The 10824-nt window shown below is 54.3% G+C and overlaps 1 long non-coding RNA gene across 1 annotated transcript; it reads right to left on the minus strand.

Annotated features, from left to right (window-relative positions):
- Nucleotides 1-6262: 6262 nt before the first annotated feature.
- Nucleotides 6263-10617, minus strand: LOC109028277 (uncharacterized). The gene is made up of 3 exons (XR_002007291.4): nt 10152-10617; nt 6794-6895; nt 6263-6501 (listed from the first exon to the last, which is right to left on the minus strand). It is a non-coding gene; the product is annotated as an uncharacterized lncRNA (long non-coding RNA).
- Between the last annotated feature and the right edge of the window lie 207 nt (nt 10618-10824).

Here is a 10824-nt window from a genome sequence, read left to right on the forward strand (position 1 = left end):
GTTGTCTGTAAAAGTGCAGTTGAGGGGTATGAAGTAAAACTAAATAATTATTTCTTTTTTTTTGAGACAGAGTCTCACTCTGTCGCCCAGGTTGGAGTGCAGTGGTGCAATCTCCGCTCACTGCAAGCTCCGCTTCCAGGTTCAAGCGATTCTCCCGCCTCAGCCTCCTGAGTAGCTGGGACTACAGGCGCCCACCACCATGCCCACCTAATTATTTGTATTTTTAGTAGAGATGGGGTTTCACCGTGTTAGCCAGGATGTCTCGATCTCCTGACCTCGTGATCCACCTGCTTCGGCCTCCCAAAGTGCTGGGATTACAGGCGTGAGCCACCGTGCCCAGCTAAATAATTATTTCTAATACTGAAAAATACAAAGGTAACAGTGGTTGGTTGATGTTAGAGTCAGCAGAGGAGACTTCCCTTTTTTTGTTTGTTTGTTTGTTTTCAGAGCTAGTTTCTGTTTAACTCTGAAGAAAAAAATCTGGTATTGGTTAGCGAGGAAGGAGTGTACTGAGGCATGACTGACCTGTCTTAGTCATGGGCAGTTCTCCTTGGCCAAGACAGGTCCATTCAGTCAGTCAGTGGGGCTTAAGATTTTATTTCACAGCCATAGCACCCCCACATGGCAGCCTCATGTGGCCTGGGCTTCCTCACAACATGGCAGCCGGCATTCAAGGTGGAGTTGCAATGTGAGCACCAGGTGGAGGCCATTTTGCCTTTCAGATCCCAGCCTCGAAAGTCATGCTGTGTCTGTTCACTGGGAGTCAAGGCTGCCTTCTAATCAAGGGGCAGAGAGGTGGACTCCACTGCTAGGTGGGAAGAGTGTTGACTGGTGAGAAGAGAATTGGCAGACACACTTTACGACCATCACAGTCACCTTTTTTTTTTTTTTTTCTGAGACAAGGTCTTACTCTATCGCCCAGGCTGGAGTGCAGTGGTGCGATCTTGGCTCACTGCAACCTCCGCCTCCTGGGTTCAAGGATCACAGTCACCTTTAACCCAATCACTTGTCAAAGCAATTTTATAAAAGGTGACTAATTTTGGTCGGGCACAGTGGCTCACGCCTGTAATCCCAGCACTTTGGGAGGCCAAGGAGGGCTGATCACCTGAGGTAAGGAGTGTGAAACCAGCCTGACCAATATGATGAAACCACGTCTCTACTAAAAGTACAAAGATTAGCTGGGCATGGAGGCATGCACCTGTAATCCCAGCTTCTTGGGAGGCTGAAACAGGAGAATCACTTGAACCCGGGAGGCGGGGGTTGCAGTGAGCTGAGATGGCGCCATTGCACTCCAGCCTGGGCAACAAGAGTGAAACTCTGTCTCCAAAAAAAAAAAAAAAAAAGACTAATTTCTTATTCTCCCAGCTTCACTCCCAGAGGGGTTATTTGTACTGCAGGCCTGTGTGTACATAGCCATGCCTACTGCAGGTGTGGTTTTAGACATTTCTACCTGCTGCTGTACCTCTTGTTTGCTTCTACTTAAAATGAACTCGGAGCTCATTCTGTAGCTCTCTGCCCTACCCTCTCTCTCAACTCTGAGCCCCACATTTGTCCTGGGCCAGTTAAAACTACACCTTCAGCCTCCCATAATTTGGGGTGTGACCTGTCTCTGGCCATTGAGAAAAGCCACTGGGTTTGCGCTTTGACCTCCCCTGCTTCCTGCCTGGAGCCCAGCAGCCATGTTGGGGCCATGAGGAAGAGAAGCCAAAGGTCAGGAGGAAGAAGCCCTTACTCTATATGGCTCCTTGCGGGCTGAAGCCACACTTGTCATGTCCCTTAGAACCAGATACTTTTGTGATTCACGCTACTCAGAGTCGTCCATCTGACAGGTGTCCCATGATTTATGTGACACATCCCCAGCCAAAGGATGCTTGGGTGGTTTCACATTTCTGGCCTTCACATTTCTAGACACCTTGATACTGGGATGCCATTTCCTTTGGGTGGATTTCTGGAGTGGGACTGTGAGGCCAGAGAGTGTGCCTGGTGGTTTCCTGTCAAGTGCTGGAGTATCTCAGGGCTTCTGTGGGCACACAGGGACACTGAGGCAGGGGAAGCGCAGATCCAGCCCTCACCAGGCCAGTGCAGCTTTCCTCTGCTGGGGCTCCTGACAGGCTCAGGAGAGCTCTCCTTGGCTTTGTTTTGTTTTGTTTTGTTTTTTGTTTTTTGAGATGGAGTCGCTCTCTCGCCCAGGCTGGAGTACAGTGGTGTGATCTCAGCTCACTACAAGCTCCGCCTCCCGGGTTCACGCCATTCTCCTGCCTCAGCCTCCCGAGTGGCTGGGACTACAGGCACCCGCCACCACGCCTGGCTAATTTTTTTGTATTTTTAGTAGAGACTGGGTTTCACCATGTTAGCCAGGATGGTCTCGATCTCCTGACCTCGTGATCCGCCCACCTCAGCCTCCCAAAGTGCTGGGATTACAGGCGTGAGCCACCCCACCCGGCCTTTCCTTGGCTTTTATGGGAGTGGGACATGGTGTCCCTTGGCTGCATGCCTCAGGGGACCTGTAGGCTAAGCAGCAGGTCAGGGTCAGGGCCTGGGGTGGCATGCTTGCCCACAGGCCCAGCGTGCCACTGCTTATCTGGATACCAGGGATATTGAATCACTTCTAGCTCCTTATAGGACTTAAGCAGCACCAAGGTTTGGTGCTGTTGACAAAAGGCTCCGGGCTCTCCTGTTCTAAGTTCTAGTCCCCATTCAGCCCTTTCTACCACTAACCCCCGTTGTGAAGCGGGACCAGGTAGGTGGAGGCTGTAGATCACCACCATGCAGGACGGGACAGGCCAGGTGGCTGGAGCTAAGGGGAGCCCAGAGGCCTCCCTTGAAATTTGAAGGGCCTGCAAAGGAAATGGGTGTTTTGTGCCCAGGTGGCTGACCCTGGGCTACTGGAGCACAGAACAGGAGAACTGGGGTGAAGGGCTCCAGCTCCCAGTAGCTGACAGTTACAGAAATGGGTGTCCGGATGGCCATGAAGGGGCTGCACTGGGCAGGGGGGCCAGAGGGGAGGAAATGATATGGGGCGTGGCAGGGCACAGCCATTGCCCAGGAGAGCTGTGGGGCATAAGCCCCTCACAGTGCAGCATGCTGGATCCCCCCACGTCTGCGCCATGGCCTAGGGGTCTCAGCTGGACCGAGAGATGGTACAGCTAGGGAGCAGAAAGCCGAGTACTCCCGCAGGCATGGTCTGACAATGCGTGTAAGAGGACTCGGCTCTCTGGGCCTCTAGGATTTTTCTGGGGAGATTTGGGGCCAGCTCCCCCTTCACCTTGCTCCCAAGGCAAGGAGCTGGCCCCAAATCTCCCCAAAAAACCCTAGACGCCCAATTCCCACTAGTACTGGGAACAAAGAAAAGGGACCACCAACCGCTCTGAATTTCCCGGACACACCCAGCTCACTCCCACTGAAGGCCTTAGCACACGCTGTTCCCTCTGCCTGGAATGCTTGGCCCTTGCTGGCCACATGGCACATTCCCACACTCACCTTCTCAGCTCAAAAACCAGTAACTTCTGTCCATCAGGACTAGTGAGGTTATGCTACTGAAACGAACAATCCCCTGAATCTCGGGGGTCAGACCACCAAGTTTATTTCCTTGGTCACCAGGGACCCCGGCTGGTGGAGAAGCCCCCATTCCAGCATGGGAGTCCACAGTCTCGTGGAAGGGGAAGAGGATACAATCCACAGTCTCATGGCCTCTGTGCTAGGCCCAGGATGGAAGAGGATACAAGGGTAGGGGGTGCTTGCACCAGCAATAAAATGCTCTGGCCTGGAGGGAGCACACATCACTTCTGTTCATAATGTGTTGATCAGACTAAGCCACACCACAAAGTCACCAGGGGTTCACTCTCCAGGGGTGGTAAAGGAGTGGGGAAACAGCCATGAGCAACATCCAGGCTACGATGGCATCCTTCTTGTCGCTTCAAGACCACTGAGGCCTGGTTCAGCTGTCTTTCAAATTCGGTGTTGGTGAGACCCATGTTTTTCAGTTGAGATGAAAGCTAAGTTATCGAAGAAACATGAGTCAGCCTTAAATACAGGAATAGTGCCATTCTGATAACCAGAAGTGGCTGAAAAGTTAGAAAATTGGCTTAAGGTGTCAAAAGAAGACATCTTTATTCAGTAGAATGTAAGTGATTGGGGAAAAAAATCGTGTCTCCTGAACCAATTCCTGAGCAACTTGGTTACCTATGTGTTTCATTTTTCTATCACTGTATAGTGAATCACTACAAAACTCTGGCTAAAAGCGGCAGCCGCCGCCATGTTATCCTGCTTGCTCCTGGTTCTGTGGGCTTGCTTTCTCCTTAGCTAGGTGGTTCTGGCTTGTGCCTCTCACATGCGGTTGCAGTCAGACAGTGGCCAAGGCAGAATCTCCCAGACGCGTGTTCACTCACTGGGTTTCAAGAGTAAGCACCCCAAGAGACAGCAAGTGGGAGCTGCCGGCTCCTTAAGGCCTGGGCCTAACACGATGTTCTATTGGTCAGGCACTCCCAGAGCTCAGATTTGGATGCCCCTAGACATCTCACACTCAGCATGGACAGAGGAGAACTCAGTTTTCCTCCCTCCTTCCCTGCCCCCAGGCCAGAGCCCTTCCCTTTCTCTCAGGCCCCACAGCCAATCCTCCGGCAAGTCCTTTGGCGCATCCTCAAACTTCATCCAGAATCCGCACCTCCTCCCCACCTCAGAGCTGTGGGAGGGAGAAGCACCCTCGCGCCGGTTCAGGCCTCTCACCTGGACCGTGAAAGTAGCCTCCTCATGGTCTCCCTCCAGCCAAGTCCCCGACCAGAGTCAACTTACACACAGCTGCCAGAAAGTTTGTTTTGTAAATTATGGCAGAATACACAAAAAGTTCACCTTTTCCTTTGAGACAGTCTTGCTCTGTCACTCAGGCTGGAGTACAGTGGCATGATCATAGCTCACTGCCACCTTGACCTCCATGGCTCAAGGGATCTCACCTCAGCCTCCGAAGTAGCTAGGACTACAGACAAGTGCCACCACGCCCAGCTAACTTTTTTACTTTTTTTTTTTGGTACAGACAGGGTCTCACTGTGTTGCCCAGGCTGATCTTGAACTCCTGGCCTCAAGTGAACCTCCTGCTTTGGCCTTGCACAGTGCTGAGGTTACAGGTGTGATTACCATTGTAATCATTTTAGGTAAACAGGTCAGTGGCATTAAGTGCATTCGCGTTGCTGTGCAACTGTCGCCACCGTCGATCTCTAGAACTTTTTCATCTTCCCAGACTGAAACTCTGTCCCCATGGAACACTAATTCCCCATTCCCTCCTCCCTCCAGTGCCTGGCAGCCACCATCCAGTCTTCTGTTTCTATGAATTTGACTAATTTAGATACCTCACATAAGTGGAGTCCCGCAGTATTTGTCTTTTTGTAACTAGACTGTTTCACTTTGCATGATGTCCTCAGGGTTCACCCTTGTTGTAGAATGGGTCAGAATTTCCTTCCTTTTTAAGGCTGATTAAGGCCACATTTTGTGTATCCTTTCACCGGTTTTTTTTTTTTTTTTTTTTTTTTTGAGATGGAGTCTCACTCCATCGCCCAGGCTTGAGTGCAGTGGCATGATCTTGGCTCACTGCAACCTCCGCCTCCCGGGTTCAAGTGATCCTCCTTCCTCAGCCTCCTGAATAGCTGGGACTACAGGCACCTGCCACCACGCCTGGCTAGTTTTTGTATTTTTACTAGAGATGGGGTTTCACCATGTTGGCCAGGCTGGTCTCAAACTCCTGACCTCAAGTGATCCACTCACCTCGGCCTCCCACAGTGCTGGGATTACAGACGTGAGCCACTTCACCCAGCCTATCCATTCATCTCTTGATGGACACTTGGGTTGTATCCACCTCTTGGCTACTGTGAATCAGTGTACAGATAACCTCTTTTGAGACCTTGCTTTTAGTTATTTTGTGTATACAGAGGGTTGTTAAAATATGTAAATCAGAGCAAATCACCATGCCCTTCCCCCAGCTTACAGCCCCCAAACCATGGGCTCCCAGCCACCTGGCCTGCATGACCCTGCCTAATATGCCCAGTCACTCCCTGTTATTGTTCCCCTTACTCCACTCCAGCCACAATATCACAATGGTTGTCTCTCAGGCACAGCAAGTTCATTTCTACCTCGGGGCTCCCGCCTGCCCTGTTTCATCTGGAACACTTCCCCAGCTATCATCTAGCTTCCGCAGTGCAGCAAGGCCTCTGCTCAGATGTCTAGTACATTAGTTATTTATTGCCGTGGAACTGATTACCCCAAAACATGGGAGTTCAAACACAACAATCGTCATTTATTCTCTTTCACTTGGTGGGTCAAGAATTTGGGCTTTGCAGGGTGATTCTGACTTAGGGTTTCTTATGCCACTGCAGTCAGATGTCAGCCAGGGTTGCAGTCTCATCTGAAGTCTCTATTGGGGCTTAGGATCCACTTCCAAGATGATTCACTCTCTCACAGTGAGTCACTGCTGGTTGTTGGCTGGGGGCCTAGTTCCTCTCCACACAGGGCTCTCTGCAAGGCAGGTTGAGCATCCTTACAATATGGTAGCTGATTCGCCCCAGAACAAGCTATCTGAAGATGCAAAGGCTGAAACCATGATGCCTCTGTGACCCAGCCTCAGAAGTCACACTGTCACCCCTGCCACACTTCACTGGCCATACAGACCAGCCTGATTGACTGTGGGAGGAGACTACACAAGGGCATGACCTGGAATGTGAGGATTGCTGGGGCCACCTTGGAGGCTGGCAACCTCACAGGCATCCTCCGCCTCTTTCTTTGCCTGACTCATCTCCCTAGCTCTTACCAGATCAACATGCAGATGTGTGTTTGTGTCCTCTGGTAACAGGGAAGCTCCATGGGGGGGTGGAGCTTCCAGTCTTCCTTGTGATCCAGCTCTGGGTTGGACCTATGTTTAGGAGATATTTGTTGAACGAATTAATGAGTGACTGAATGGATAAATGATGGTCCCTGACCATGTGAGAATATGGGAGGAGAATGTCCTTGCTCCTCGGTGTTCAGGCCCTTCATCACCTACCATCACCTCTTGGCCTGGTTACAGTCAGCTTCAGCCATGAAGGTCTCCCACAGCCCATGGGGGCCTCATGCCTCCTGCCCTGGCCTAGGAACACCCGGTCTTCAGCATCAGCCTCTCAGGGAGGCCACCCTGTCATCTTTATAGCATCTGTCCTTGCCCTCCTATCCTTAACCCTAATCATCAATAGAACTATCTGTGTGCATTCATTAAGTGCCTCCTGCATGCCAGCCTTTGTGGAGAGAACACTGCAGCACAGATGATGGTCAGTGGAGAAGCCATCATAGGGCAAGGCTAGCACTCTGAAGAACAGAGACGGGGGGTGGGGTGCAGTGGCGAGTGACGTGGTCCAGAAGGGCCAGACTCCAAGGGGGGGTGAGGATGCTAGGCACGGAGCTGGGAAGAGCATTCTGGGTGGTCACAGCACACATGAAGATTTGTAAATGGCAGAGGTGGCTGCTGGAGGAACTGGAAGGCTATGAGCCCGGGGTGAGGGAGGAGGACGGTCAGACTCAGTGTTATGACCCCTGTGGCCACTATGTGGGTACTGGGCCATGGGGACAGGGATGGGGCAGGGAACCAGTGAGACGTGAGAAGGCAGCTGCCACCTTCCAGGCAAGAGATAACAGGGCTGGCGGTCACTGAGGTGGGAGCAGGGCTGGGCTTGGAAGGCAGAGCCCACAGGGGCAGGGTGCAGGTGAGCAGAGGCCTGAGGAATGGCTGGCCCTATGAAAACCAGGGGGAGTGCCCCCACCCAACCCAGTGCAAAGAACCCCTGTGGAAATTAGCTTTGCCTGTATAATTTTAAAATTGTGCCTGCTTTCTAATGAGATCAAGCATGTGATGGCAAGAAAATCTGAAAGAAGCAAATAGTAAGGTGGAGGCCGTTCAGAGGAGTGGGTGTGTGTGTGTGTGTGTCAGGACTCTGGCTTCTGTGACGTTGACAAAGATTCTGTGCTTGACAAACTTTAGCCAGGGTCCTGAACTTTCTCCTTGGCCCATCTGTGAACTTCCTTGTAAAATCCAGTTTCAACAAAGAATCCTCCTAATGAGTTTGGCAAGAACTCCCCACCCTGGATACTTGATCACCTTTGATACCCAATCAGGGTCCTTACCCCCACCATCCCCTGGGTGAGGTCTCGTAAGCCCAGGCTGTCTTTGCAAGAATTCTGTCAGCCGGAATCCCCTTCACCCTGATGTTTCCTCTTCCTAATTTTCCATCCTCAAAGCCCTCTCCTGTCCCAAGTGTCCTTGCTGTATTTGGAATTGAGCCCAGTTCTCTGCTGATGTCTCTCTTCCCCTATCACAAGAGTCCCGAATAAAAATCTGTTTCTACATCTGTAACCACAGTCCAGCTCTGGTTTTTCTTTGATAGTGTCCAAGGGCGGGGCTTCCTGTCACACCTCACTTCACTCCTTCTAAGGGGCCTCTCCACCTTCCCAAGAACTCACTTTCCATTTGGGGTCCGGGCAGCCACAGCTGGCAAGAGCTAGCCCGGAGGGAGGATGCGTGTGCTATGCCTGGGGGAGGGGGAATGCCCAGGACCTGCCCTTTGACCATGGGGTGCCCGTGCCTGCTTGCAGCCCCCGTGGTGGGCATCCAGGCTGTACACCCCTGGCTGCACCAGCAGCTGCCCTGCTTTCTGCCGTGGCCTTCCATCTCATAGGGTTGGAGGGCACATCCCAGAGGGCACAGGGCTTTCAGTCCCTGCATGCAAGCTTGGGTTCAAGTAAATCCTTTTCAAACCCTCAGGTGGCTGAGGAACAGTGACCTGTACTTGGGAGCCCACATCTGGCTGCTAGACTTTGGGCAAGGGGCTTCATGCTCCAAACCTGTTTCCCTGTTCATCACATGGCCAGGGGCAGTCCTGAGGGTGCAGGAGTGGATGTGAAGGTGGGATGCTACCTTTCCCAAAAGGGGCTGGGGTCAAGGTTCCCTGAAGGTGGGCAGTGCCTGGAGCCCCTGCAGTCCCCACTGTGTCCCCCTTCCACTCCGTCGCCACCCTTATGGCTCTGACATAACTCAGGGGCAGAAGTGTCTGCAAAATATACCCAGAGAAGTAAGTACTAGACGCCATAACAGTGTGATGGATGCAGAAGAATTGGGGTCAGGCTGCATCCCACTGGGGCAAAAGAGGCCCTCTGGGTCCTCCAGGGGAGCACCTGGAGCCCAGAGCCAGCCTGGACTCACCCAGGCACACAAGCAGATGAGAGGCCTGCAGGGACCCACAGGCTGGGCCACTACCCTCCTTCCCTGGGACGGCCCTGTACATGGGCCTGGGGCTGGCTGGGTCTGATGGCAGCCTGGCCTCCTGGGGAGCATGGACGGGGCTCACCTTCAGTGTTTGGGGACAGGGGTGGCTGCTGTATAGTGACCATGACTGGGCCCCAAGAATTTTGAGGTTTCCAGGTGACAACTGCACCCATTCTCCTGATGCCCCCTATGCCGGCCCTGATGGGAGGTCATGGCACAGGGGAGAACTGAGGCAAAGAGACAGACGGCGCATGGACTGCAGGGACCACTGTGCTGTCCGAGAAGGGGACACTGAGTTGGGCCCCCATTCCGGGTCAGGCTCTGGCATCTCAAATTAGAGCTGCTATGGGGGAACGGCCCACACAGGCAGGGAAGGAAAGAGGAAGGGAAACTGCTGCTGCTGGCTGGGAGAGTGCTGCTATTCCTTCCTTCACGGGTCTCCACTTCCTGGCTGGGGCCCAATGCATTCACATCATGTGGGGCTAGGGGCTTCTTGTGGCGGTCTCCGGAGCTGGAAAGGCCAGGCCTACGAGAGGGAAAGCAGGAGGGAAAGCGGGAGGGAAGTGGAGTTGGCCCAAGGTCACTCATTTTACAGTCCAGGAAACTGAGGCTCAGGCAGGTTAAGTGACCTCTCTAGTTAGGGTCACACTGTCAAGCTAGTGTCTTCTTTTGAAGGTGGGGGACTGGGGTCCCCCAAGAAGGTGTTCCCCCCCCCCCGCCGAGCGAGGTCACACCGTTGAGTCCTTCTCCCCTGGATTTGGGAAAGCATCACTGGGCACTGCCTCCTTTGGCTGGTCCCTGTGGCGTACTGGACGCCCACCGGCCTTTTGCCCCAGGCCTGGCCCTGTACTCCCCAGGGCCTGACTTTCTGTATGACCTTGGATCAGTCACGTCCCCTCTGTTTCAGTTTTCTCATCCAAGGGGTGGGGCGCGAGGCCGGGGGCGGGGCGGTGGACTGAGCCGGCCGGCGGGCCACCTGGATCCCGACTCCGCCACTCAACGCGGCAGGGCCCGGAAGGGCGGGCCCAAGACGGGCGGGGCTCCGGGCAGGAGCAGGCGCCTCCAGGGAGGCGCGCGGCGGCCGTAGCTGAGGCCGCCTTGAGGGCAGGACTTGGACGCGGGCAGGGCTCGAGTGAGAGGCGGGGTTTAAGGCCGCTGTGACGGCGTTATAGACGCCGGCGGGACCGGGGCCCAGCGAGGGGAGGGACTCTGGGCCCCTCGCGGCGTCTTAACTGACGCTGGGAGGGGCGGGAGTCCGGTGGCGCCCGCCCACGCCCGCTGTGGCAGGGTAGAGCAGGAAGGGGCGGGGCTCAGGGCCCCTGAGGCGCGGAGGCCGACGCCGGAGGGGGGCGGGGCTCGAGTAAGGGGCGGGGCCCAGGGCTCCCGGAGGCTCGGAAGCCGACGCCGGAGGAGGCAGGGCCCGAGTGAGAGGCGGGGCCCGGGGAGGGGGGGTTCCTTGTGGCTCGGAAGCCGTCGTCGGAGGGGGCGGGGTTCAGGTGCAGGGCGGGGCTCAGAACTCCGGGAGGCGCGGAAGCCGACGCCGGAGGGGG

The sequence above is a fragment of the Gorilla gorilla genome, chromosome 13 (assembly GCF_029281585.2).
Source record: "Gorilla gorilla gorilla isolate KB3781 chromosome 13, NHGRI_mGorGor1-v2.1_pri, whole genome shotgun sequence".
Lineage (NCBI taxonomy): Eukaryota > Metazoa > Chordata > Mammalia > Primates > Hominidae > Gorilla > Gorilla gorilla.